Below are 21,894 nucleotides of genomic sequence, written 5' to 3'. Positions count from 1 at the left end.
GATCGTGGTAAATATCGCTTCGTGCAAGCGTCAGCGTAGCGTCAGTCGAGCAAAGTCGAGACAAGTCAAGCTGAGAGATGTTGCACAGTTAAGTAAACGGTACGCGACGCAGACAATGCTTTTCCAAGTGTCCCCACGTCACGCAGCAGAGTGGCGCAGTGGAAGCGTGCTGGGCCCATAACCCAGAGGTCCGTGGATCGAAACCACGCTCTGCTAAAAATTATTCTTTTTCTTGGGTGCTTCGAGCTCGATCATTAAGCCTGGGGTGCGCTGACCCAGCGTCAACAGCAAACCCTGTAAGTTCTGAAACGATGACGACGTCGTGTGGAGAATACGAGAAACACTTCCTAAGACGCAGAGTTTCTTACGATTCTGCAGCAACTACATTTCTCGATCACAACGTTAATGTCCTATCGGGCCACACGTGCAACTTTCGCGATATAAAAATCGCACCTCCCGGCGGGGAATCGAACCCCGGTCTCCCGCGTGACAGGCGGGGATACTAACCACTATACTACCGAGGAATACGCAAACGATACGCACAACGCACGCACACTTATTCTTCTCAAGTAGGTGATTCATCTCAAATCTAGCGTCCCGATGCTTTCAGAGTCAGCTGCTACGAAATAAAAGTATGCCCCAGGTGAGGCTCGAACTCACAACCCCGGCACTGCTCACGGCTACTGCCTTATAAGTACCGTGCGCTAACCAATTGCGCCACTGGGGCTACAGCAGGGTGCTTTCAGTTAGCGGTATTTGCTTTGCCGCCAACCTGTTGTGGCTACAGACCCATCATACGACCGTCACCTGCGGCCATACTGCGACTTTAGCACCTGGCTACGGATGCTTCATACGATTCTTGTTTCATATGCTACACTTACAAGCATATCAACCGCTTGTCATCACCGAAAAATTGCAGAAAAACGCGCGCCTTGCCTTCTGCTACCTGTCCAACAGCGAGGGCAGATGTGTGGCAAGCTCTAAGCTATGCAGGCGCACCGTGGCCGAGCAGCTGGAGGAGAGATGCCTTCCTTGGCAGCTCCCTGCAGAGTGCGGAAGACCAGAGTGGCCGCGCCGCCGTTGTCAGTGGACGACACGCAGTTGCCGAGCCACGGAGAACACGTTGCTCTGCGATGTGTACCCGCCTCATATGACGAAAGGCGAACAGTGGCCCTGTGGCGCAACGGATAACGCGTCTGACTACGGATCAGAAGATTCCAGGTTCGAATCCTGGCAGGGTCGGCATTTTGTTAGTTGCGGGCGCGTAGCTAGGCAGTGCATTCGAATGTTTCCACCTGCGTGGAGTGCAATGTCAATCCTGAGCATCTCGCAGCTGCATCTCGAGACGATCGTGGTAAATATCGCTTCGTGCAAGCGTCAGCGTAGCGTCAGTCGAGCAAAGTCGAGACAAGTCAAGCTGAGAGATGTTGCACAGTTAAGTAAACGGTACGCGACGCAGACAATGCTTTTCCAAGTGTCCCACGTCACGCAGCAGAGTGGCGCAGTGGAAGCGTGCTGGGCCCATAACCCAGAGGTCCGTGGATCGAAACCACGCTCTGCTAAAATTATTCTTTTTCTTGGGTGCTTCGAGCTCGATCATTAAGCCTGGGGTGCGCTGACCCAGCGTCAACAGCAAACCCTGTAAGTTCTGAAACGATGACGACGTCGTGTGGAGAATACGAGAAACACTTCCTAAGACGCAGAGTTTTCTTACGATTCTGCAGCAACTACATTTCTCGATCACAACGTTAATGTCCTATCGGGCCACACGTGCAACTTTCGCGATATAAAAATCGCACCTCCCCGGCGGGGAATCGAACCCCGGTCTCCCGCGTGACAGGCGGGGATACTAACCACTATACTACCGAGGAATACGCAAACGATACGCACAACGCACGCACACTTATTCTTCTCAAGTAGGTGATTCATCTCAAATCTAGCGTCCCGATGCTTTCAGAGTCAGCTGCTACGAAATAAAAGTATGCCCCAGGTGAGGCTCGAACTCACAACCCCGGCACTGCTCACGGCTACTGCCTTATAAGTACCGTGCGCTAACCAATTGCGCCACTGGGGCTACAGCAGGGTGCTTTCAGTTAGCGGTATTTGCTTTGCCGCCAACCTGTTGTGGCTACAGACCCATCATACGACCGTCACCTGCGGCCATACTGCGACTTTAGCACCTGGCTACGGATGCTTCATACGATTCTTGTTTCATATGCTACACTTACAAGCATATCAACCGCTTGTCATCACCGAAAAATTGCAGAAAAACGCGCGCCTTGCCTTCTGCTACCTGTCCAACAGCGAGGGCAGATGTGTGGCAAGCTCTAAGCTATGCAGGCGCACCGTGGCCGAGCAGCTGGAGGAGAGATGCCTTCCTTGGCAGCTCCCTGCAGAGTGCGGAAGACCAGAGTGGCCGCGCCGCCGTTGTCAGTGGACGACACGCAGTTGCCGAGCCACGGAGAACACGTTGCTCTGCGATGTGTACCCGCCTCATATGACGAAAGGCGAACAGTGGCCCTGTGGCGCAACGGATAACGCGTCTGACTACGGATCAGAAGATTCCAGGTTCGAATCCTGGCAGGGTCGGCATTTTGTTAGTTGCGGGCGCGTAGCTAGGCAGTGCATTCGAATGTTTCCACCTGCGTGGAGTGCAATGTCAATCCTGAGCATCTCGCAGCTGCATCTCGAGACGATCGTGGTAAATATCGCTTCGTGCAAGCGTCAGCGTAGCGTCAGTCGAGCAAAGTCGAGACAAGTCAAGCTGAGAGATGTTGCACAGTTAAGTAAACGGTACGCGACGCAGACAATGCTTTTCCAAGTGTCCCACGTCACGCAGCAGAGTGGCGCAGTGGAAGCGTGCTGGGCCCATAACCCAGAGGTCCGTGGATCGAAACCACGCTCTGCTAAAATTATTCTTTTTCTTGGGTGCTTCGAGCTCGATCATTAAGCCTGGGGTGCGCTGACCCAGCGTCAACAGCAAACCCTGTAAGTTCTGAAACGATGACGACGTCGTGTGGAGAATACGAGAAACACTTCCTAAGACGCAGAGTTTCTTACGATTCTGCAGCAACTACATTTCTCGATCACAACGTTAATGTCCTATCGGGCCACACGTGCAACTTTCGCGATATAAAAATCGCACCTCCCCGGCGGGGAATCGAACCCCGGTCTCCCGCGTGACAGGCGGGGATACTAACCACTATACTACCGAGGAATACGCAAACGATACGCACAACGCACGCACACTTATTCTTCTCAAGTAGGTGATTCATCTCAAATCTAGCGTCCCGATGCTTTCAGAGTCAGCTGCTACGAAATAAAAGTATGCCCCAGGTGAGGCTCGAACTCACAACCCCGGCACTGCTCACGGCTACTGCCTTATAAGTACCGTGCGCTAACCAATTGCGCCACTGGGGCTACAGCAGGGTGCTTTCAGTTAGCGGTATTTGCTTTGCCGCCAACCTGTTGTGGCTACAGACCCATCATACGACCGTCACCTGCGGCCATACTGCGACTTTAGCACCTGGCTACGGATGCTTCATACGATTCTTGTTTCATATGCTACACTTACAAGCATATCAACCGCTTGTCATCACCGAAAAATTGCAGAAAAACGCGCGCCTTGCCTTCTGCTACCTGTCCAACAGCGAGGGCAGATGTGTGGCAAGCTCTAAGCTATGCAGGCGCACCGTGGCCGAGCAGCTGGAGGAGAGATGCCTTCCTTGGCAGCTCCCTGCAGAGTGCGGAAGACCAGAGTGGCCGCGCCGCCGTTGTCAGTGGACGACACGCAGTTGCCGAGCCACGGAGAACACGTTGCTCTGCGATGTGTACCCGCCTCATATGACGAAAGGCGAACAGTGGCCCTGTGGCGCAACGGATAACGCGTCTGACTACGGATCAGAAGATTCCAGGTTCGAATCCTGGCAGGGTCGGCATTTTGTTAGTTGCGGGCGCGTAGCTAGGCAGTGCATTCGAATGTTTCCACCTGCGTGGAGTGCAATGTCAATCCTGAGCATCTCGCAGCTGCATCTCGAGACGATCGTGGTAAATATCGCTTCGTGCAAGCGTCAGCGTAGCGTCAGTCGAGCAAAGTCGAGACAAGTCAAGCTGAGAGATGTTGCACAGTTAAGTAAACGGTACGCGACGCAGACAATGCTTTTCCAAGTGTCCCACGTCACGCAGCAGAGTGGCGCAGTGGAAGCGTGCTGGGCCCATAACCCAGAGGTCCGTGGATCGAAACCACGCTCTGCTAAAATTATTCTTTTTCTTGGGTGCTTCGAGCTCGATCATTAAGCCTGGGGTGCGCTGACCCAGCGTCAACAGCAAACCCTGTAAGTTCTGAAACGATGACGACGTCGTGTGGAGAATACGAGAAACACTTCCTAAGACGCAGAGTTTCTTACGATTCTGCAGCAACTACATTTCTCGATCACAACGTTAATGTCCTATCGGGCCACACGTGCAACTTTCGCGATATAAAAATCGCACCTCCCCGGCGGGGAATCGAACCCCGGTCTCCCGCGTGACAGGCGGGGATACTAACCACTATACTACCGAGGAATACGCAAACGATACGCACAACGCACGCACACTTATTCTTCTCAAGTAGGTGATTCATCTCAAATCTAGCGTCCCGATGCTTTCAGAGTCAGCTGCTACGAAATAAAAGTATGCCCCAGGGTGAGGCTCGAACTCACAACCCCGGCACTGCTCACGGCTACTGCCTTATAAGTACCGTGCGCTAACCAATTGCGCCACTGGGGCTACAGCAGGGTGCTTTCAGTTAGCGGTATTTGCTTTGCCGCCAACCTGTTGTGGCTACAGACCCATCATACGACCGTCACCTGCGGCCATACTGCGACTTTAGCACCTGGCTACGGATGCTTCATACGATTCTTGTTTCATATGCTACACTTACAAGCATATCAACCGCTTGTCATCACCGAAAAATTGCAGAAAAACGCGCGCCTTGCCTTCTGCTACCTGTCCAACAGCGAGGGCAGATGTGTGGCAAGCTCTAAGCTATGCAGGCGCACCGTGGCCGAGCAGCTGGAGGAGAGATGCCTTCCTTGGCAGCTCCCTGCAGAGTGCGGAAGACCAGAGTGGCCGCGCCGCCGTTGTCAGTGGACGACACGCAGTTGCCGAGCCACGGAGAACACGTTGCTCTGCGATGTGTACCCGCCTCATATGACGAAAGGCGAACAGTGGCCCTGTGGCGCAACGGATAACGCGTCTGACTACGGATCAGAAGATTCCAGGTTCGAATCCTGGCAGGGTCGGCATTTTGTTAGTTGCGGGCGCGTAGCTAGGCAGTGCATTCGAATGTTTCCACCTGCGTGGAGTGCAATGTCAATCCTGAGCATCTCGCAGCTGCATCTCGAGACGATCGTGGTAAATATCGCTTCGTGCAAGCGTCAGCGTAGCGTCAGTCGAGCAAAGTCGAGACAAGTCAAGCTGAGAGATGTTGCACAGTTAAGTAAACGGTACGCGACGCAGACAATGCTTTTCCAAGTGTCCCACGTCACGCAGCAGAGTGGCGCAGTGGAAGCGTGCTGGGCCCATAACCCAGAGGTCCGTGGATCGAAACCACGCTCTGCTAAAATTATTCTTTTTCTTGGGTGCTTCGAGCTCGATCATTAAGCCTGGGGTGCGCTGACCCAGCGTCAACAGCAAACCCTGTAAGTTCTGAAACGATGACGACGTCGTGTGGAGAATACGAGAAACACTTCCTAAGACGCAGAGTTTCTTACGATTCTGCAGCAACTACATTTCTCGATCACAACGTTAATGTCCTATCGGGCCACACGTGCAACTTTCGCGATATAAAAATCGCACCTCCCCGGCGGGGAATCGAACCCCGGTCTCCCGCGTGACAGGCGGGGATACTAACCACTATACTACCGAGGAATACGCAAACGATACGCACAACGCACGCACACTTATTCTTCTCAAGTAGGTGATTCATCTCAAATCTAGCGTCCCGATGCTTTCAGAGTCAGCTGCTACGAAATAAAAGTATGCCCCAGGTGAGGCTCGAACTCACAACCCCGGCACTGCTCACGGCTACTGCCTTATAAGTACCGTGCGCTAACCAATTGCGCCACTGGGGCTACAGCAGGGTGCTTTCAGTTAGCGGTATTTGCTTTGCCGCCAACCTGTTGTGGCTACAGACCCATCATACGACCGTCACCTGCGGCCATACTGCGACTTTAGCACCTGGCTACGGATGCTTCATACGATTCTTGTTTCATATGCTACACTTACAAGCATATCAACCGCTTGTCATCACCGAAAAATTGCAGAAAAACGCGCGCCTTGCCTTCTGCTACCTGTCCAACAGCGAGGGCAGATGTGTGGCAAGCTCTAAGCTATGCAGGCGCACCGTGGCCGAGCAGCTGGAGGAGAGATGCCTTCCTTGGCAGCTCCCTGCAGAGTGCGGAAGACCAGAGTGGCCGCGCCGCCGTTGTCAGTGGACGACACGCAGTTGCCGAGCCACGGAGAACACGTTGCTCTGCGATGTGTACCCGCCTCATATGACGAAAGGCGAACAGTGGCCCTGTGGCGCAACGGATAACGCGTCTGACTACGGATCAGAAGATTCCAGGTTCGAATCCTGGCAGGGTCGGCATTTTGTTAGTTGCGGGCGCGTAGCTAGGCAGTGCATTCGAATGTTTCCACCTGCGTGGAGTGCAATGTCAATCCTGAGCATCTCGCAGCTGCATCTCGAGACGATCGTGGTAAATATCGCTTCGTGCAAGCGTCAGCGTAGCGTCAGTCGAGCAAAGTCGAGACAAGTCAAGCTGAGAGATGTTGCACAGTTAAGTAAACGGTACGCGACGCAGACAATGCTTTTCCAAGTGTCCCACGTCACGCAGCAGAGTGGCGCAGTGGAAGCGTGCTGGGCCCATAACCCAGAGGTCCGTGGATCGAAACCACGCTCTGCTAAAATTATTCTTTTTCTTGGGTGCTTCGAGCTCGATCATTAAGCCTGGGGTGCGCTGACCCAGCGTCAACAGCAAACCCTGTAAGTTCTGAAACGATGACGACGTCGTGTGGAGAATACGAGAAACACTTCCTAAGACGCAGAGTTTCTTACGATTCTGCAGCAACTACATTTCTCGATCACAACGTTAATGTCCTATCGGGCCACACGTGCAACTTTCGCGATATAAAAATCGCACCTCCCCGGCGGGGAATCGAACCCCGGTCTCCCGCGTGACAGGCGGGGATACTAACCACTATACTACCGAGGAATACGCAAACGATACGCACAACGCACGCACACTTATTCTTCTCAAGTAGGTGATTCATCTCAAATCTAGCGTCCCGATGCTTTCAGAGTCAGCTGCTACGAAATAAAAGTATGCCCCAGGTGAGGCTCGAACTCACAACCCCGGCATTGCTCACGGCTACTGCCTTATAAGTACCGTGCGCTAACCAATTGCGCCACTGGGGCTACAGCAGGGTGCTTTCAGTTAGCGGTATTTGCTTTGCCGCCAACCTGTTGTGGCTACAGACCCATCATACGACCGTCACCTGCGGCCATACTGCGACTTTAGCACCTGGCTACGGATGCTTCATACGATTCTTGTTTCATATGCTACACTTACAAGCATATCAACCGCTTGTCATCACCGAAAAATTGCAGAAAAACGCGCGCCTTGCCTTCTGCTACCTGTCCAACAGCGAGGGCAGATGTGTGGCAAGCTCTAAGCTATGCAGGCGCACCGTGGCCGAGCAGCTGGAGGAGAGATGCCTTCCTTGGCAGCTCCCTGCAGAGTGCGGAAGACCAGAGTGGCCGCGCCGCCGTTGTCAGTGGACGACACGCAGTTGCCGAGCCACGGAGAACACGTTGCTCTGCGATGTGTACCCGCCTCATATGACGAAAGGCGAACAGTGGCCCTGTGGCGCAACGGATAACGCGTCTGACTACGGATCAGAAGATTCCAGGTTCGAATCCTGGCAGGGTCGGCATTTTGTTAGTTGCGGGCGCGTAGCTAGGCAGTGCATTCGAATGTTTCCACCTGCGTGGAGTGCAATGTCAATCCTGAGCATCTCGCAGCTGCATCTCGAGACGATCGTGGTAAATATCGCTTCGTGCAAGCGTCAGCGTAGCGTCAGTCGAGCAAAGTCGAGACAAGTCAAGCTGAGAGATGTTGCACAGTTAAGTAAACGGTACGCGACGCAGACAATGCTTTTCCAAGTGTCCCACGTCACGCAGCAGAGTGGCGCAGTGGAAGCGTGCTGGGCCCATAACCCAGAGGTCCGTGGATCGAAACCACGCTCTGCTAAAATTATTCTTTTTCTTGGGTGCTTCGAGCTCGATCATTAAGCCTGGGGTGCGCTGACCCAGCGTCAACAGCAAACCCTGTAAGTTCTGAAACGATGACGACGTCGTGTGGAGAATACGAGAAACACTTCCTAAGACGCAGAGTTTCTTACGATTCTGCAGCAACTACATTTCTCGATCACAACGTTAATGTCCTATCGGGCCACACGTGCAACTTTCGCGATATAAAAATCGCACCTCCCCGGCGGGGAATCGAACCCCGGTCTCCCGCGTGACAGGCGGGGATACTAACCACTATACTACCGAGGAATACGCAAACGATACGCACAACGCACGCACACTTATTCTTCTCAAGTAGGTGATTCATCTCAAATCTAGCGTCCCGATGCTTTCAGAGTCAGCTGCTACGAAATAAAAGTATGCCCCAGGTGAGGCTCGAACTCACAACCCCGGCACTGCTCACGGCTACTGCCTTATAAGTACCGTGCGCTAACCAATTGCGCCACTGGGGCTACAGCAGGGTGCTTTCAGTTAGCGGTATTTGCTTTGCCGCCAACCTGTTGTGGCTACAGACCCATCATACGACCGTCACCTGCGGCCATACTGCGACTTTAGCACCTGGCTACGGATGCTTCATACGATTCTTGTTTCATATGCTACACTTACAAGCATATCAACCGCTTGTCATCACCGAAAAATTGCAGAAAAACGCGCGCCTTGCCTTCTGCTACCTGTCCAACAGCGAGGGCAGATGTGTGGCAAGCTCTAAGCTATGCAGGCGCACCGTGGCCGAGCAGCTGGAGGAGAGATGCCTTCCTTGGCAGCTCCCTGCAGAGTGCGGAAGACCAGAGTGGCCGCGCCGCCGTTGTCAGTGGACGACACGCAGTTGCCGAGCCACGGAGAACACGTTGCTCTGCGATGTGTACCCGCCTCATATGACGAAAGGCGAACAGTGGCCCTGTGGCGCAACGGATAACGCGTCTGACTACGGATCAGAAGATTCCAGGTTCGAATCCTGGCAGGGTCGGCATTTTGTTAGTTGCGGGCGCGTAGCTAGGCAGTGCATTCGAATGTTTCCACCTGCGTGGAGTGCAATGTCAATCCTGAGCATCTCGCAGCTGCATCTCGAGACGATCGTGGTAAATATCGCTTCGTGCAAGCGTCAGCGTAGCGTCAGTCGAGCAAAGTCGAGACAAGTCAAGCTGAGAGATGTTGCACAGTTAAGTAAACGGTACGCGACGCAGACAATGCTTTTCCAAGTGTCCCACGTCACGCAGCAGAGTGGCGCAGTGGAAGCGTGCTGGGCCCATAACCCAGAGGTCCGTGGATCGAAACCACGCTCTGCTAAAATTATTCTTTTTCTTGGGTGCTTCGAGCTCGATCATTAAGCCTGGGGTGCGCTGACCCAGCGTCAACAGCAAACCCTGTAAGTTCTGAAACGATGACGACGTCGTGTGGAGAATACGAGAAACACTTCCTAAGACGCAGAGTTTCTTACGATTCTGCAGCAACTACATTTCTCGATCACAACGTTAATGTCCTATCGGGCCACACGTGCAACTTTCGCGATATAAAAATCGCACCTCCCCGGCGGGGAATCGAACCCCGGTCTCCCGCGTGACAGGCGGGGATACTAACCACTATACTACCGAGGAATACGCAAACGATACGCACAACGCACGCACACTTATTCTTCTCAAGTAGGTGATTCATCTCAAATCTAGCGTCCCGATGCTTTCAGAGTCAGCTGCTACGAAATAAAAGTATGCCCCAGGTGAGGCTCGAACTCACAACCCCGGCATTGCTCACGGCTACTGCCTTATAAGTACCGTGCGCTAACCAATTGCGCCACTGGGGCTACAGCAGGGTGCTTTCAGTTAGCGGTATTTGCTTTGCCGCCAACCTGTTGTGGCTACAGACCCATCATACGACCGTCACCTGCGGCCATACTGCGACTTTAGCACCTGGCTACGGATGCTTCATACGATTCTTGTTTCATATGCTACACTTACAAGCATATCAACCGCTTGTCATCACCGAAAAATTGCAGAAAAACGCGCGCCTTGCCTTCTGCTACCTGTCCAACAGCGAGGGCAGATGTGTGGCAAGCTCTAAGCTATGCAGGCGCACCGTGGCCGAGCAGCTGGAGGAGAGATGCCTTCCTTGGCAGCTCCCTGCAGAGTGCGGAAGACCAGAGTGGCCGCGCCGCCGTTGTCAGTGGACGACACGCAGTTGCCGAGCCACGGAGAACACGTTGCTCTGCGATGTGTACCCGCCTCATATGACGAAAGGCGAACAGTGGCCCTGTGGCGCAACGGATAACGCGTCTGACTACGGATCAGAAGATTCCAGGTTCGAATCCTGGCAGGGTCGGCATTTTGTTAGTTGCGGGCGCGTAGCTAGGCAGTGCATTCGAATGTTTCCACCTGCGTGGAGTGCAATGTCAATCCTGAGCATCTCGCAGCTGCATCTCGAGACGATCGTGGTAAATATCGCTTCGTGCAAGCGTCAGCGTAGCGTCAGTCGAGCAAAGTCGAGACAAGTCAAGCTGAGAGATGTTGCACAGTTAAGTAAACGGTACGCGACGCAGACAATGCTTTTCCAAGTGTCCCACGTCACGCAGCAGAGTGGCGCAGTGGAAGCGTGCTGGGCCCATAACCCAGAGGTCCGTGGATCGAAACCACGCTCTGCTAAAATTATTCTTTTTCTTGGGTGCTTCGAGCTCGATCATTAAGCCTGGGGTGCGCTGACCCAGCGTCAACAGCAAACCCTGTAAGTTCTGAAACGATGACGACGTCGTGTGGAGAATACGAGAAACACTTCCTAAGACGCAGAGTTTCTTACGATTCTGCAGCAACTACATTTCTCGATCACAACGTTAATGTCCTATCGGGCCACACGTGCAACTTTCGCGATATAAAAATCGCACCTCCCCGGCGGGGAATCGAACCCCGGTCTCCCGCGTGACAGGCGGGGATACTAACCACTATACTACCGAGGAATACGCAAACGATACGCACAACGCACGCACACTTATTCTTCTCAAGTAGGTGATTCATCTCAAATCTAGCGTCCCGATGCTTTCAGAGTCAGCTGCTACGAAATAAAAGTATGCCCCAGGTGAGGCTCGAACTCACAACCCCGGCATTGCTCACGGCTACTGCCTTATAAGTACCGTGCGCTAACCAATTGCGCCACTGGGGCTACAGCGGGGTGCTTTCAGTTAGCGGTATTTGCTTTGCCGCCAACCTGTTGTGGCTACAGACCCATCATACGACCGTCACCTGCGGCCATACTGCGACTTTAGCACCTGGCTACGGATGCTTCATACGATTCTTGTTTCATATGCTACACTTACAAGCATATCAACCGCTTGTCATCACCGAAAAATTGCAGAAAAACGCGCGCCTTGCCTTCTGCTACCTGTCCAACAGCGAGGGCAGATGTGTGGCAAGCTCTAAGCTATGCAGGCGCACCGTGGCCGAGCAGCTGGAGGAGAGATGCCTTCCTTGGCAGCTCCCTGCAGAGTGCGGAAGACCAGAGTGGCCGCGCCGCCGTTGTCAGTGGACGACACGCAGTTGCCGAGCCACGGAGAACACGTTGCTCTGCGATGTGTACCCGCCTCATATGACGAAAGGCGAACAGTGGCCCTGTGGCGCAACGGATAACGCGTCTGACTACGGATCAGAAGATTCCAGGTTCGAATCCTGGCAGGGTCGGCATTTTGTTAGTTGCGGGCGCGTAGCTAGGCAGTGCATTCGAATGTTTCCACCTGCGTGGAGTGCAATGTCAATCCTGAGCATCTCGCAGCTGCATCTCGAGACGATCGTGGTAAATATCGCTTCGTGCAAGCGTCAGCGTAGCGTCAGTCGAGCAAAGTCGAGACAAGTCAAGCTGAGAGATGTTGCACAGTTAAGTAAACGGTACGCGACGCAGACAATGCTTTTCCAAGTGTCCCACGTCACGCAGCAGAGTGGCGCAGTGGAAGCGTGCTGGGCCCATAACCCAGAGGTCCGTGGATCGAAACCACGCTCTGCTAAAATTATTCTTTTTCTTGGGTGCTTCGAGCTCGATCATTAAGCCTGGGGTGCGCTGACCCAGCGTCAACAGCAAACCCTGTAAGTTCTGAAACGATGACGACGTCGTGTGGAGAATACGAGAAACACTTCCTAAGACGCAGAGTTTCTTACGATTCTGCAGCAACTACATTTCTCGATCACAACGTTAATGTCCTATCGGGCCACACGTGCAACTTTCGCGATATAAAAATCGCACCTCCCCGGCGGGGAATCGAACCCCGGTCTCCCGCGTGACAGGCGGGGATACTAACCACTATACTACCGAGGAATACGCAAACGATACGCACAACGCACGCACACTTATTCTTCTCAAGTAGGTGATTCATCTCAAATCTAGCGTCCCGATGCTTTCAGAGTCAGCTGCTACGAAATAAAAGTATGCCCCAGGTGAGGCTCGAACTCACAACCCCGGCATTGCTCACGGCTACTGCCTTATAAGTACCGTGCGCTAACCAATTGCGCCACTGGGGCTACAGCAGGGTGCTTTCAGTTAGCGGTATTTGCTTTGCCGCCAACCTGTTGTGGCTACAGACCCATCATACGACCGTCACCTGCGGCCATACTGCGACTTTAGCACCTGGCTACGGATGCTTCATACGATTCTTGTTTCATATGCTACACTTACAAGCATATCAACCGCTTGTCATCACCGAAAAATTGCAGAAAAACGCGCGCCTTGCCTTCTGCTACCTGTCCAACAGCGAGGGCAGATGTGTGGCAAGCTCTAAGCTATGCAGGCGCACCGTGGCCGAGCAGCTGGAGGAGAGATGCCTTCCTTGGCAGCTCCCTGCAGAGTGCGGAAGACCAGAGTGGCCGCGCCGCCGTTGTCAGTGGACGACACGCAGTTGCCGAGCCACGGAGAACACGTTGCTCTGCGATGTGTACCCGCCTCATATGACGAAAGGCGAACAGTGGCCCTGTGGCGCAACGGATAACGCGTCTGACTACGGATCAGAAGATTCCAGGTTCGAATCCTGGCAGGGTCGGCATTTTGTTAGTTGCGGGCGCGTAGCTAGGCAGTGCATTCGAATGTTTCCACCTGCGTGGAGTGCAATGTCAATCCTGAGCATCTCGCAGCTGCATCTCGAGACGATCGTGGTAAATATCGCTTCGTGCAAGCGTCAGCGTAGCGTCAGTCGAGCAAAGTCGAGACAAGTCAAGCTGAGAGATGTTGCACAGTTAAGTAAACGGTACGCGACGCAGACAATGCTTTTCCAAGTGTCCCACGTCACGCAGCAGAGTGGCGCAGTGGAAGCGTGCTGGGCCCATAACCCAGAGGTCCGTGGATCGAAACCACGCTCTGCTAAAATTATTCTTTTTCTTGGGTGCTTCGAGCTCGATCATTAAGCCTGGGGTGCGCTGACCCAGCGTCAACAGCAAACCCTGTAAGTTCTGAAACGATGACGACGTCGTGTGGAGAATACGAGAAACACTTCCTAAGACGCAGAGTTTCTTACGATTCTGCAGCAACTACATTTCTCGATCACAACGTTAATGTCCTATCGGGCCACACGTGCAACTTTCGCGATATAAAAATCGCACCTCCCCGGCGGGGAATCGAACCCCGGTCTCCCGCGTGACAGGCGGGGATACTAACCACTATACTACCGAGGAATACGCAAACGATACGCACAACGCACGCACACTTATTCTTCTCAAGTAGGTGATTCATCTCAAATCTAGCGTCCCGATGCTTTCAGAGTCAGCTGCTACGAAATAAAAGTATGCCCCAGGTGAGGCTCGAACTCACAACCCCGGCATTGCTCACGGCTACTGCCTTATAAGTACCGTGCGCTAACCAATTGCGCCACTGGGGCTACAGCAGGGTGCTTTCAGTTAGCGGTATTTGCTTTGCCGCCAACCTGTTGTGGCTACAGACCCATCATACGACCGTCACCTGCGGCCATACTGCGACTTTAGCACCTGGCTACGGATGCTTCATACGATTCTTGTTTCATATGCTACACTTACAAGCATATCAACCGCTTGTCATCACCGAAAAATTGCAGAAAAACGAGCGCCTTGCCTTCTGCTACCTGTCCAACAGCGAGGGCAGATGTGTGGCAAGCTCTAAGCTATGCAGGCGCACCGTGGCCGAGCAGCTGGAGGAGAGATGCCTTCCTTGGCAGCTCCCTGCAGAGTGCGGAAGACCAGAGTGGCCGCGCCGCCGTTGTCAGTGGACGACACGCAGTTGCCGAGCCACGGAGAACACGTTGCTCTGCGATGTGTACCCGCCTCATATGACGAAAGGCGAACAGTGGCCCTGTGGCGCAACGGATAACGCGTCTGACTACGGATCAGAAGATTCCAGGTTCGAATCCTGGCAGGGTCGGCATTTTGTTAGTTGCGGGCGCGTAGCTAGGCAGTGCATTCGAATGTTTCCACCTGCGTGGAGTGCAATGTCAATCCTGAGCATCTCGCAGCTGCATCTCGAGACGATCGTGGTAAATATCGCTTCGTGCAAGCGTCAGCGTAGCGTCAGTCGAGCAAAGTCGAGACAAGTCAAGCTGAGAGATGTTGCACAGTTAAGTAAACGGTACGCGACGCAGACAATGCTTTTCCAAGTGTCCCACGTCACGCAGCAGAGTGGCGCAGTGGAAGCGTGCTGGGCCCATAACCCAGAGGTCCGTGGATCGAAACCACGCTCTGCTAAAATTATTCTTTTTCTTGGGTGCTTCGAGCTCGATCATTAAGCCTGGGGTGCGCTGACCCAGCGTCAACAGCAAACCCTGTAAGTTCTGAAACGATGACGACGTCGTGTGGAGAATACGAGAAACACTTCCTAAGACGCAGAGTTTCTTACGATTCTGCAGCAACTACATTTCTCGATCACAACGTTAATGTCCTATCGGGCCACACGTGCAACTTTCGCGATATAAAAATCGCACCTCCCCGGCGGGGAATCGAACCCCGGTCTCCCGCGTGACAGGCGGGGATACTAACCACTATACTACCGAGGAATACGCAAACGATACGCACAACGCACGCACACTTATTCTTCTCAAGTAGGTGATTCATCTCAAATCTAGCGTCCCGATGCTTTCAGAGTCAGCTGCTACGAAATAAAAGTATGCCCCAGGTGAGGCTCGAACTCACAACCCCGGCATTGCTCACGGCTACTGCCTTATAAGTACCGTGCGCTAACCAATTGCGCCACTGGGGCTACAGCAGGGTGCTTTCAGTTAGCGGTATTTGCTTTGCCGCCAACCTGTTGTGGCTACAGACCCATCATACGACCGTCACCTGCGGCCATACTGCGACTTTAGCACCTGGCTACGGATGCTTCATACGATTCTTGTTTCATATGCTACACTTACAAGCATATCAACCGCTTGTCATCACCGAAAAATTGCAGAAAAACGCGCGCCTTGCCTTCTGCTACCTGTCCAACAGCGAGGGCAGATGTGTGGCAAGCTCTAAGCTATGCAGGCGCACCGTGGCCGAGCAGCTGGAGGAGAGATGCCTTCCTTGGCAGCTCCCTGCAGAGTGCGGAAGACCAGAGTGGCCGCGCCGCCGTTGTCAGTGGACGACACGCAGTTGCCGAGCCACGGAGAACACGTTGCTCTGCGATGTGTACCCGCCTCATATGACGAAAGGCGAACAGTGGCCCTGTGGCGCAACGGATAACGCGTCTGACTACGGATCAGAAGATTCCAGGTTCGAATCCTGGCAGGGTCGGCATTTTGTTAGTTGCGGGCGCGTAGCTAGGCAGTGCATTCGAATGTTTCCACCTGCGTGGAGTGCAATGTCAATCCTGAGCATCTCGCAGCTGCATCTCGAGACGATCGTGGTAAATATCGCTTCGTGCAAGCGTCAGCGTAGCGTCAGTCGAGCAAAGTCGAGACAAGTCAAGCTGAGAGATGTTGCACAGTTAAGTAAACGGTACGCGACGCAGACAATGCTTTTCCAAGTGTCCCACGTCACGCAGCAGAGTGGCGCAGTGGAAGCGTGCTGGGCCCATAACCCAGAGGTCCGTGGATCGAAACCACGCTCTGCTAAAATTATTCTTTTTCTTGGGTGCTTCGAGCTCGATCATTAAGCCTGGGGTGCGCTGACCCAGCGTCAACAGCAAACCCTGTAAGTTCTGAAACGATGACGACGTCGTGTGGAGAATACGAGAAACACTTCCTAAGACGCAGAGTTTCTTACGATTCTGCAGCAACTACATTTCTCGATCACAACGTTAATGTCCTATCGGGCCACACGTGCAACTTTCGCGATATAAAAATCGCACCTCCCCGGCGGGGAATCGAACCCCGGTCTCCCGCGTGACAGGCGGGGATACTAACCACTATACTACCGAGGAATACGCAAACGATACGCACAACGCACGCACACTTATTCTTCTCAAGTAGGTGATTCATCTCAAATCTAGCGTCCCGATGCTTTCAGAGTCAGCTGCTACGAAATAAAAGTATGCCCCAGGTGAGGCTCGAACTCACAACCCCGGCATTGCTCACGGCTACTGCCTTATAAGTACCGTGCGCTAACCAATTGCGCCACTGGGGCTACAGCAGGGTGCTTTCAGTTAGCGGTATTTGCTTTGCCGCCAACCTGTTGTGGCTACAGACCCATCATACGACCGTCACCTGCGGCCATACTGCGACTTTAGCACCTGGCTACGGATGCTTCATACGATTCTTGTTTCATATGCTACACTTACAAGCATATCAACCGCTTGTCATCACCGAAAAATTGCAGAAAAACGAGCGCCTTGCCTTCTGCTACCTGTCCAACAGCGAGGGCAGATGTGTGGCAAGCTCTAAGCTATGCAGGCGCACCGTGGCCGAGCAGCTGGAGGAGAGATGCCTTCCTTGGCAGCTCCCTGCAGAGTGCGGAAGACCAGAGTGGCCGCGCCGCCGTTGTCAGTGGACGACACGCAGTTGCCGAGCCACGGAGAACACGTTGCTCTGCGATGTGTACCCGCCTCATATGACGAAAGGCGAACAGTGGCCCTGTGGCGCAACGGATAACGCGTCTGACTACGGATCAGAAGATTCCAGGTTCGAATCCTGGCAGGGTCGGCATTTTGTTAGTTGCGGGCGCGTAGCTAGGCAGTGCATTCGAATGTTTCCACCTGCGTGGAGTGCAATGTCAATCCTGAGCATCTCGCAGCTGCATCTCGAGACGATCGTGGTAAATATCGCTTCGTGCAAGCGTCAGCGTAGCGTCAGTCGAGCAAAGTCGAGACAAGTCAAGCTGAGAGATGTTGCACAGTTAAGTAAACGGTACGCGACGCAGACAATGCTTTTCCAAGTGTCCCACGTCACGCAGCAGAGTGGCGCAGTGGAAGCGTGCTGGGCCCATAACCCAGAGGTCCGTGGATCGAAACCACGCTCTGCTAAAATTATTCTTTTTCTTGGGTGCTTCGAGCTCGATCATTAAGCCTGGGGTGCGCTGACCCAGCGTCAACAGCAAACCCTGTAAGTTCTGAAACGATGACGACGTCGTGTGGAGAATACGAGAAACACTTCCTAAGACGCAGAGTTTCTTACGATTCTGCAGCAACTACATTTCTCGATCACAACGTTAATGTCCTATCGGGCCACACGTGCAACTTTCGCGATATAAAAATCGCACCTCCCCGGCGGGGAATCGAACCCCGGTCTCCCGCGTGACAGGCGGGGATACTAACCACTATACTACCGAGGAATACGCAAACGATACGCACAACGCACGCACACTTATTCTTCTCAAGTAGGTGATTCATCTCAAATCTAGCGTCCCGATGCTTTCAGAGTCAGCTGCTACGAAATAAAAGTATGCCCCAGGTGAGGCTCGAACTCACAACCCCGGCATTGCTCACGGCTACTGCCTTATAAGTACCGTGCGCTAACCAATTGCGCCACTGGGGCTACAGCAGGGTGCTTTCAGTTAGCGGTATTTGCTTTGCCGCCAACCTGTTGTGGCTACAGACCCATCATACGACCGTCACCTGCGGCCATACTGCGACTTTAGCACCTGGCTACGGATGCTTCATACGATTCTTGTTTCATATGCTACACTTACAAGCATATCAACCGCTTGTCATCACCGAAAAATTGCAGAAAAACGCGCGCCTTGCCTTCTGCTACCTGTCCAACAGCGAGGGCAGATGTGTGGCAAGCTCTAAGCTATGCAGGCGCACCGTGGCCGAGCAGCTGGAGGAGAGATGCCTTCCTTGGCAGCTCCCTGCAGAGTGCGGAAGACCAGAGTGGCCGCGCCGCCGTTGTCAGTGGACGACACGCAGTTGCCGAGCCACGGAGAACACGTTGCTCTGCGATGTGTACAGTCGTGGACAAAACGAGCGAGACCCCTCGCCTTTTCGTTATGCTGATCCGCACGGCTTTAAAGTCTGCTACACAGCATAACAGGCAAGGCGACGAAGTGCTACCAACATACTATGCACTTGCGTGAAATTGACAAACTATCTGAACTTTTTTAGGCTGTTTTCAATAATTTGTAAGACTATATTAATGCTGATTAGTGTGTTAAATACAACACGTAAATATAAGACAGAACTGAAAGAAGAAACGCTAATTGGTATGAACTGTACCAATAAAAATGAATTTCAACTTATCGAGATAACATAATTGTTTTAGTAATACAAAGAACGCCGGATCGTTACGAATTAGCAAAATATTATCCGCTTTCGGCCGCGAAACGGTCTGTGTCAACGTTCAGACCAGTCATACTGGATTACCGTTGCTGACCTACCATGAAAGTGTGCAAAATTTAGCAATGTGTGAAGATTCATAACGAAATTCAGTGAAAAATCATTCAGTGCCACACTTAAGTCAAATCCATTATTGACAGAAGCGGAAAAAGTAGGCAGTAACAAGTATGAAATTCTACAAAAGTGTCATATTGACATGCACAGGGCGCCAGTACAGAATAAAGGTAGCGATAAAACGTATTGGGGCCGCGAGAATTTCTTAAAATTGCTTTACTGATATTCTACCTGCCTCCATCGAGATTAGAACCGAAAACAAACCAGACCTTCCTTTCACTACGCTAGCAGACAACCCATGCAAACCTCTGTTATTACCCCAGACATGAATAAGCCACCAATTTCGCAATGAAAATGGCATATTGATCTGCAGTTTCTGTTGCATAGAGCTTTCTGGACTCAAAAACATTAATTTTCTTCCTTTATGTCACCGCTTATGTGAGAACCATTCGGGATGTTTATCGAAATAGCAAAATACTGTTATTAGAGAGTAAATTTAGTAGGATAATTCTGCACCACCCCAGGAAATAAACGGCTCCACAGCTGCCAAACGTATTCTACACAGTTTCGAATTCTCCACTAGACTCGCCACAGCCGCAAAACGTTCATTAGCCTCAGTGTTTCTTAAGCTAGCTAGCAATGGGAATCTTGGCACTTCTAAAACGCGGTAGCATTAATACTGGGATGTGAACTACCACGTGTATAGGCAAATGGATTCTATTTGCATTCCTGTAAACGTGATTTGGATCGAAAGCGTAGCTACGATTAATATGCTGATGTATCGACTGCAACTAGAACATTTCGAATAAAGAGTAGGGGGTGTTATTTATGCAGCCCTCATCTTCAGTATCTGTCGTAGCTGTTTTCGTTGTTAGGATTTCGTCACCTAAACCGGTAAAAACGGAACCCTACAAGTCTCACTTTCTTGACCGTCTATCGGTCTACCCAAACTTTAAAACCCGTTTACCTCCAGAACGGGTAGACATAATAAGCGGAAATGTATCGCATTTCTTGTGGTAACCGGTCCCTTGGTGGTGTAAAAAAGTGAGCTTCTATGTCCACGCAATCTAATGATACGGCCGTTTATGAAAAAAAAATTTACGTGAAAGGTCAAAAAATGGCTCCAAGAACTATGCGACCAAACTGCTTACGTCATCAGTCCCTAGCCCCATAACTACTTAAACCAACCTAACTTAACACACATCCACGCCCGGGGAAGGATTCGAACTGACGGCGCAAGCAGACGTGCGATCCGCGATATGACGCCGTTGAAAGCACGGCTAACCCGCGCCGGAAAGCTGTTAATATCATCTGATGTTGCTAGCAAGTTATTTACTTCTGGTGAATGATTTTCTGCGCAGTTCATTTAAGATAGAATAACTAAAATATATTTGATGTTACGGAAGACGAAGGACGCCTAATTCATTTCCCTCTCTTTACTTATTATGTTACATTCGCAATCTGAGCATACGTATTATCCATAACCACACTTTAGCGCCACACAGATACGTGAATGAAACACATTGGAGTACAGTTTTAGACGTAAAAACTGACCGCCGGCCGCCTGCCACAGAGACTAAGTCCGAGTCTATTCACTTAACGTAGCCAATAAAACTGACCGGCCATCTGCACAATCTGGCAACACTGTAAGATGCGGAAGCGTTAGGAGGAAGTGTTGTCTACTTCCGAGATGTTCTCGGATTGTGTGAGCCCGTGGTCTAGTGCTAGCCGGCACGGTAGCTCAGCGTGTTCGGTCAGAGAGCCGGTTGGCCTCTGTAATAAAAAAACTGAGTGGAAGGATCAACCACCGAACTTGAACAGGATGTCCTGCGACGTCCGCAATGACCAAACACAACGATCGATAATGAACAATAAAAAAAAGAAAAGAAAAAATGGTAATCGTCATGCATTCTAAGCTTATGGTCTCCTGTTCGTGTCCAACAATTTTTTTTTTTTCCACATTTCGGTCTAAAGTTATGATTCTGATAGAGCATCGAAGATAATTCGCTTAACATTCTACCCACCAGCAATGACAAGTATTCCAGAAACAACTCCGCAGGACAGCTCGTGGCTGCGCCGCGATCATAACAGCTTACGCTCGAGCGTTTCCTCACAATGCAGCGGCTACCGGCCACCGGCCAGACGCCACCCGCCGCCTGAAATCCGGCGCCGCCCATGTGAACGCGGCGCCGCGTTGTCAGTGTATGTATCAACCGTCATTTTCGAATTTGAAGTTCTAGTTATCATCTTGCAGTTAAGCACTGGATTTTGCATACTTGAAAATCATGAACTACAGTTAAGCATTGTAAAATTGAGTCGCAAGTGGAAAAAGGTGTAACACCTGAAACACAACGTTTACTTTTGGTATAACAGAGGGGTGAACGCAGAGGAGGCAGCTAGAAAGATTTGAACTATGTTTAGAGCGAGTGCTTTTGGTAAAAATACGCCAGAAAAAGATATTCGTGTTTCAACAAAGATCGTTCTGGCATGAATGATTTTCCACATTAAGGAAGTCTCGACTACTGATATATGTGATAGATTACCATTTAACCATCATGCGACATTTGCATTCAACAGGCAAAGTTCAGAAGTCTGGTGTAGGAGTACTGCATGCTCTAATTAGAAACAACAAAAATCAACGGAGTGACTATTATTGAACGTCATCAGGTCACTCATCGAGCATTCCTTTCGGTCGGAGTGTAAGAAAATCGAGCAACAAAACTACATCACCTGTGCTACTGTATGATAACGCACTATGTTGATTTGAGAAACAAAACAATCCAGGAGATTGATAGAAAAGTCGTCTGTCAGGC

At 51.7% G+C, this 21,894-nt stretch overlaps 55 non-coding genes across 55 annotated transcripts; 27 read left to right on the top strand and 28 right to left on the bottom strand.

Annotated features, from left to right (window-relative positions):
• Nucleotides 1-144: 144 nt before the first annotated feature.
• Trnam-cau (transfer RNA methionine (anticodon CAU)) lies at nt 145-216 on the top strand. Its single transcript has one exon. It is a non-coding gene; the product is annotated as a tRNA-Met (tRNA).
• A 236-nt stretch (nt 217-452) lies between these two features.
• Nucleotides 453-524, bottom strand: Trnad-guc (transfer RNA aspartic acid (anticodon GUC)). The gene has a single exon. It is a non-coding gene; the product is annotated as a tRNA-Asp (tRNA).
• A 111-nt stretch (nt 525-635) lies between these two features.
• On the bottom strand, nt 636-727 carry Trnai-uau (transfer RNA isoleucine (anticodon UAU)). The gene is given in 2 exon segments: nt 636-671; nt 690-727. It is a non-coding gene; the product is annotated as a tRNA-Ile (tRNA).
• A 442-nt stretch (nt 728-1,169) lies between these two features.
• On the top strand, nt 1,170-1,242 carry Trnar-acg (transfer RNA arginine (anticodon ACG)). The gene has a single exon. It is a non-coding gene; the product is annotated as a tRNA-Arg (tRNA).
• Nucleotides 1,243-1,490: 248 nt separating this feature from the next.
• Trnam-cau (transfer RNA methionine (anticodon CAU)) lies at nt 1,491-1,562 on the top strand. The gene has a single exon. It is a non-coding gene; the product is annotated as a tRNA-Met (tRNA).
• Nucleotides 1,563-1,799: 237 nt separating this feature from the next.
• Nucleotides 1,800-1,871, bottom strand: Trnad-guc (transfer RNA aspartic acid (anticodon GUC)). The gene has a single exon. It is a non-coding gene; the product is annotated as a tRNA-Asp (tRNA).
• Nucleotides 1,872-1,982: 111 nt separating this feature from the next.
• Nucleotides 1,983-2,074, bottom strand: Trnai-uau (transfer RNA isoleucine (anticodon UAU)). The gene is given in 2 exon segments: nt 1,983-2,018; nt 2,037-2,074. It is a non-coding gene; the product is annotated as a tRNA-Ile (tRNA).
• Nucleotides 2,075-2,516: 442 nt separating this feature from the next.
• Trnar-acg (transfer RNA arginine (anticodon ACG)) lies at nt 2,517-2,589 on the top strand. Its single transcript has one exon. It is a non-coding gene; the product is annotated as a tRNA-Arg (tRNA).
• A 248-nt stretch (nt 2,590-2,837) lies between these two features.
• On the top strand, nt 2,838-2,909 carry Trnam-cau (transfer RNA methionine (anticodon CAU)). Its single transcript has one exon. It is a non-coding gene; the product is annotated as a tRNA-Met (tRNA).
• Nucleotides 2,910-3,145: 236 nt separating this feature from the next.
• Nucleotides 3,146-3,217, bottom strand: Trnad-guc (transfer RNA aspartic acid (anticodon GUC)). Its single transcript has one exon. It is a non-coding gene; the product is annotated as a tRNA-Asp (tRNA).
• A 111-nt stretch (nt 3,218-3,328) lies between these two features.
• On the bottom strand, nt 3,329-3,420 carry Trnai-uau (transfer RNA isoleucine (anticodon UAU)). The gene is given in 2 exon segments: nt 3,329-3,364; nt 3,383-3,420. It is a non-coding gene; the product is annotated as a tRNA-Ile (tRNA).
• A 442-nt stretch (nt 3,421-3,862) lies between these two features.
• Nucleotides 3,863-3,935, top strand: Trnar-acg (transfer RNA arginine (anticodon ACG)). Its single transcript has one exon. It is a non-coding gene; the product is annotated as a tRNA-Arg (tRNA).
• A 248-nt stretch (nt 3,936-4,183) lies between these two features.
• On the top strand, nt 4,184-4,255 carry Trnam-cau (transfer RNA methionine (anticodon CAU)). The gene has a single exon. It is a non-coding gene; the product is annotated as a tRNA-Met (tRNA).
• Nucleotides 4,256-4,491: 236 nt separating this feature from the next.
• Trnad-guc (transfer RNA aspartic acid (anticodon GUC)) lies at nt 4,492-4,563 on the bottom strand. Its single transcript has one exon. It is a non-coding gene; the product is annotated as a tRNA-Asp (tRNA).
• Nucleotides 4,564-4,674: 111 nt separating this feature from the next.
• On the bottom strand, nt 4,675-4,767 carry Trnai-uau (transfer RNA isoleucine (anticodon UAU)). Its single transcript is given in 2 exon segments — nt 4,675-4,711; nt 4,730-4,767. It is a non-coding gene; the product is annotated as a tRNA-Ile (tRNA).
• Nucleotides 4,768-5,209: 442 nt separating this feature from the next.
• Nucleotides 5,210-5,282, top strand: Trnar-acg (transfer RNA arginine (anticodon ACG)). The gene has a single exon. It is a non-coding gene; the product is annotated as a tRNA-Arg (tRNA).
• Nucleotides 5,283-5,530: 248 nt separating this feature from the next.
• On the top strand, nt 5,531-5,602 carry Trnam-cau (transfer RNA methionine (anticodon CAU)). Its single transcript has one exon. It is a non-coding gene; the product is annotated as a tRNA-Met (tRNA).
• Nucleotides 5,603-5,838: 236 nt separating this feature from the next.
• Trnad-guc (transfer RNA aspartic acid (anticodon GUC)) lies at nt 5,839-5,910 on the bottom strand. Its single transcript has one exon. It is a non-coding gene; the product is annotated as a tRNA-Asp (tRNA).
• A 111-nt stretch (nt 5,911-6,021) lies between these two features.
• On the bottom strand, nt 6,022-6,113 carry Trnai-uau (transfer RNA isoleucine (anticodon UAU)). Its single transcript is given in 2 exon segments — nt 6,022-6,057; nt 6,076-6,113. It is a non-coding gene; the product is annotated as a tRNA-Ile (tRNA).
• A 442-nt stretch (nt 6,114-6,555) lies between these two features.
• Trnar-acg (transfer RNA arginine (anticodon ACG)) lies at nt 6,556-6,628 on the top strand. The gene has a single exon. It is a non-coding gene; the product is annotated as a tRNA-Arg (tRNA).
• Nucleotides 6,629-6,876: 248 nt separating this feature from the next.
• Nucleotides 6,877-6,948, top strand: Trnam-cau (transfer RNA methionine (anticodon CAU)). The gene has a single exon. It is a non-coding gene; the product is annotated as a tRNA-Met (tRNA).
• A 236-nt stretch (nt 6,949-7,184) lies between these two features.
• Nucleotides 7,185-7,256, bottom strand: Trnad-guc (transfer RNA aspartic acid (anticodon GUC)). The gene has a single exon. It is a non-coding gene; the product is annotated as a tRNA-Asp (tRNA).
• A 111-nt stretch (nt 7,257-7,367) lies between these two features.
• Trnai-uau (transfer RNA isoleucine (anticodon UAU)) lies at nt 7,368-7,459 on the bottom strand. The gene is given in 2 exon segments: nt 7,368-7,403; nt 7,422-7,459. It is a non-coding gene; the product is annotated as a tRNA-Ile (tRNA).
• Nucleotides 7,460-7,901: 442 nt separating this feature from the next.
• Trnar-acg (transfer RNA arginine (anticodon ACG)) lies at nt 7,902-7,974 on the top strand. The gene has a single exon. It is a non-coding gene; the product is annotated as a tRNA-Arg (tRNA).
• Nucleotides 7,975-8,222: 248 nt separating this feature from the next.
• Trnam-cau (transfer RNA methionine (anticodon CAU)) lies at nt 8,223-8,294 on the top strand. Its single transcript has one exon. It is a non-coding gene; the product is annotated as a tRNA-Met (tRNA).
• A 236-nt stretch (nt 8,295-8,530) lies between these two features.
• Nucleotides 8,531-8,602, bottom strand: Trnad-guc (transfer RNA aspartic acid (anticodon GUC)). Its single transcript has one exon. It is a non-coding gene; the product is annotated as a tRNA-Asp (tRNA).
• A 111-nt stretch (nt 8,603-8,713) lies between these two features.
• Trnai-uau (transfer RNA isoleucine (anticodon UAU)) lies at nt 8,714-8,805 on the bottom strand. Its single transcript is given in 2 exon segments — nt 8,714-8,749; nt 8,768-8,805. It is a non-coding gene; the product is annotated as a tRNA-Ile (tRNA).
• A 442-nt stretch (nt 8,806-9,247) lies between these two features.
• On the top strand, nt 9,248-9,320 carry Trnar-acg (transfer RNA arginine (anticodon ACG)). Its single transcript has one exon. It is a non-coding gene; the product is annotated as a tRNA-Arg (tRNA).
• Nucleotides 9,321-9,568: 248 nt separating this feature from the next.
• Nucleotides 9,569-9,640, top strand: Trnam-cau (transfer RNA methionine (anticodon CAU)). The gene has a single exon. It is a non-coding gene; the product is annotated as a tRNA-Met (tRNA).
• Nucleotides 9,641-9,876: 236 nt separating this feature from the next.
• Nucleotides 9,877-9,948, bottom strand: Trnad-guc (transfer RNA aspartic acid (anticodon GUC)). Its single transcript has one exon. It is a non-coding gene; the product is annotated as a tRNA-Asp (tRNA).
• Nucleotides 9,949-10,059: 111 nt separating this feature from the next.
• Trnai-uau (transfer RNA isoleucine (anticodon UAU)) lies at nt 10,060-10,151 on the bottom strand. The gene is given in 2 exon segments: nt 10,060-10,095; nt 10,114-10,151. It is a non-coding gene; the product is annotated as a tRNA-Ile (tRNA).
• A 442-nt stretch (nt 10,152-10,593) lies between these two features.
• Trnar-acg (transfer RNA arginine (anticodon ACG)) lies at nt 10,594-10,666 on the top strand. Its single transcript has one exon. It is a non-coding gene; the product is annotated as a tRNA-Arg (tRNA).
• A 248-nt stretch (nt 10,667-10,914) lies between these two features.
• On the top strand, nt 10,915-10,986 carry Trnam-cau (transfer RNA methionine (anticodon CAU)). Its single transcript has one exon. It is a non-coding gene; the product is annotated as a tRNA-Met (tRNA).
• A 236-nt stretch (nt 10,987-11,222) lies between these two features.
• Nucleotides 11,223-11,294, bottom strand: Trnad-guc (transfer RNA aspartic acid (anticodon GUC)). The gene has a single exon. It is a non-coding gene; the product is annotated as a tRNA-Asp (tRNA).
• A 111-nt stretch (nt 11,295-11,405) lies between these two features.
• Nucleotides 11,406-11,497, bottom strand: Trnai-uau (transfer RNA isoleucine (anticodon UAU)). Its single transcript is given in 2 exon segments — nt 11,406-11,441; nt 11,460-11,497. It is a non-coding gene; the product is annotated as a tRNA-Ile (tRNA).
• Nucleotides 11,498-11,939: 442 nt separating this feature from the next.
• Trnar-acg (transfer RNA arginine (anticodon ACG)) lies at nt 11,940-12,012 on the top strand. Its single transcript has one exon. It is a non-coding gene; the product is annotated as a tRNA-Arg (tRNA).
• A 248-nt stretch (nt 12,013-12,260) lies between these two features.
• On the top strand, nt 12,261-12,332 carry Trnam-cau (transfer RNA methionine (anticodon CAU)). The gene has a single exon. It is a non-coding gene; the product is annotated as a tRNA-Met (tRNA).
• A 236-nt stretch (nt 12,333-12,568) lies between these two features.
• On the bottom strand, nt 12,569-12,640 carry Trnad-guc (transfer RNA aspartic acid (anticodon GUC)). The gene has a single exon. It is a non-coding gene; the product is annotated as a tRNA-Asp (tRNA).
• A 111-nt stretch (nt 12,641-12,751) lies between these two features.
• Nucleotides 12,752-12,843, bottom strand: Trnai-uau (transfer RNA isoleucine (anticodon UAU)). The gene is given in 2 exon segments: nt 12,752-12,787; nt 12,806-12,843. It is a non-coding gene; the product is annotated as a tRNA-Ile (tRNA).
• Nucleotides 12,844-13,285: 442 nt separating this feature from the next.
• Nucleotides 13,286-13,358, top strand: Trnar-acg (transfer RNA arginine (anticodon ACG)). Its single transcript has one exon. It is a non-coding gene; the product is annotated as a tRNA-Arg (tRNA).
• Nucleotides 13,359-13,606: 248 nt separating this feature from the next.
• Nucleotides 13,607-13,678, top strand: Trnam-cau (transfer RNA methionine (anticodon CAU)). Its single transcript has one exon. It is a non-coding gene; the product is annotated as a tRNA-Met (tRNA).
• Nucleotides 13,679-13,914: 236 nt separating this feature from the next.
• On the bottom strand, nt 13,915-13,986 carry Trnad-guc (transfer RNA aspartic acid (anticodon GUC)). The gene has a single exon. It is a non-coding gene; the product is annotated as a tRNA-Asp (tRNA).
• Nucleotides 13,987-14,097: 111 nt separating this feature from the next.
• On the bottom strand, nt 14,098-14,189 carry Trnai-uau (transfer RNA isoleucine (anticodon UAU)). The gene is given in 2 exon segments: nt 14,098-14,133; nt 14,152-14,189. It is a non-coding gene; the product is annotated as a tRNA-Ile (tRNA).
• A 442-nt stretch (nt 14,190-14,631) lies between these two features.
• Trnar-acg (transfer RNA arginine (anticodon ACG)) lies at nt 14,632-14,704 on the top strand. The gene has a single exon. It is a non-coding gene; the product is annotated as a tRNA-Arg (tRNA).
• Nucleotides 14,705-14,952: 248 nt separating this feature from the next.
• Trnam-cau (transfer RNA methionine (anticodon CAU)) lies at nt 14,953-15,024 on the top strand. Its single transcript has one exon. It is a non-coding gene; the product is annotated as a tRNA-Met (tRNA).
• Nucleotides 15,025-15,260: 236 nt separating this feature from the next.
• On the bottom strand, nt 15,261-15,332 carry Trnad-guc (transfer RNA aspartic acid (anticodon GUC)). Its single transcript has one exon. It is a non-coding gene; the product is annotated as a tRNA-Asp (tRNA).
• Nucleotides 15,333-15,443: 111 nt separating this feature from the next.
• Nucleotides 15,444-15,535, bottom strand: Trnai-uau (transfer RNA isoleucine (anticodon UAU)). Its single transcript is given in 2 exon segments — nt 15,444-15,479; nt 15,498-15,535. It is a non-coding gene; the product is annotated as a tRNA-Ile (tRNA).
• A 442-nt stretch (nt 15,536-15,977) lies between these two features.
• On the top strand, nt 15,978-16,050 carry Trnar-acg (transfer RNA arginine (anticodon ACG)). The gene has a single exon. It is a non-coding gene; the product is annotated as a tRNA-Arg (tRNA).
• A 248-nt stretch (nt 16,051-16,298) lies between these two features.
• Trnam-cau (transfer RNA methionine (anticodon CAU)) lies at nt 16,299-16,370 on the top strand. Its single transcript has one exon. It is a non-coding gene; the product is annotated as a tRNA-Met (tRNA).
• A 236-nt stretch (nt 16,371-16,606) lies between these two features.
• On the bottom strand, nt 16,607-16,678 carry Trnad-guc (transfer RNA aspartic acid (anticodon GUC)). The gene has a single exon. It is a non-coding gene; the product is annotated as a tRNA-Asp (tRNA).
• Nucleotides 16,679-16,789: 111 nt separating this feature from the next.
• Nucleotides 16,790-16,881, bottom strand: Trnai-uau (transfer RNA isoleucine (anticodon UAU)). The gene is given in 2 exon segments: nt 16,790-16,825; nt 16,844-16,881. It is a non-coding gene; the product is annotated as a tRNA-Ile (tRNA).
• Nucleotides 16,882-17,323: 442 nt separating this feature from the next.
• On the top strand, nt 17,324-17,396 carry Trnar-acg (transfer RNA arginine (anticodon ACG)). The gene has a single exon. It is a non-coding gene; the product is annotated as a tRNA-Arg (tRNA).
• Nucleotides 17,397-17,644: 248 nt separating this feature from the next.
• Nucleotides 17,645-17,716, top strand: Trnam-cau (transfer RNA methionine (anticodon CAU)). Its single transcript has one exon. It is a non-coding gene; the product is annotated as a tRNA-Met (tRNA).
• A 236-nt stretch (nt 17,717-17,952) lies between these two features.
• Trnad-guc (transfer RNA aspartic acid (anticodon GUC)) lies at nt 17,953-18,024 on the bottom strand. The gene has a single exon. It is a non-coding gene; the product is annotated as a tRNA-Asp (tRNA).
• A 111-nt stretch (nt 18,025-18,135) lies between these two features.
• Trnai-uau (transfer RNA isoleucine (anticodon UAU)) lies at nt 18,136-18,227 on the bottom strand. The gene is given in 2 exon segments: nt 18,136-18,171; nt 18,190-18,227. It is a non-coding gene; the product is annotated as a tRNA-Ile (tRNA).
• Between the last annotated feature and the right edge of the window lie 3,667 nt (nt 18,228-21,894).

Source organism: Schistocerca cancellata, unplaced genomic scaffold (assembly GCF_023864275.1).
Source record: "Schistocerca cancellata isolate TAMUIC-IGC-003103 unplaced genomic scaffold, iqSchCanc2.1 HiC_scaffold_748, whole genome shotgun sequence".
Lineage (NCBI taxonomy): Eukaryota > Metazoa > Arthropoda > Insecta > Orthoptera > Acrididae > Schistocerca > Schistocerca cancellata.
Note: the sequence above shows the minus strand (reverse complement) of the source record. Positions and strands in the feature narration are given on the sequence as shown.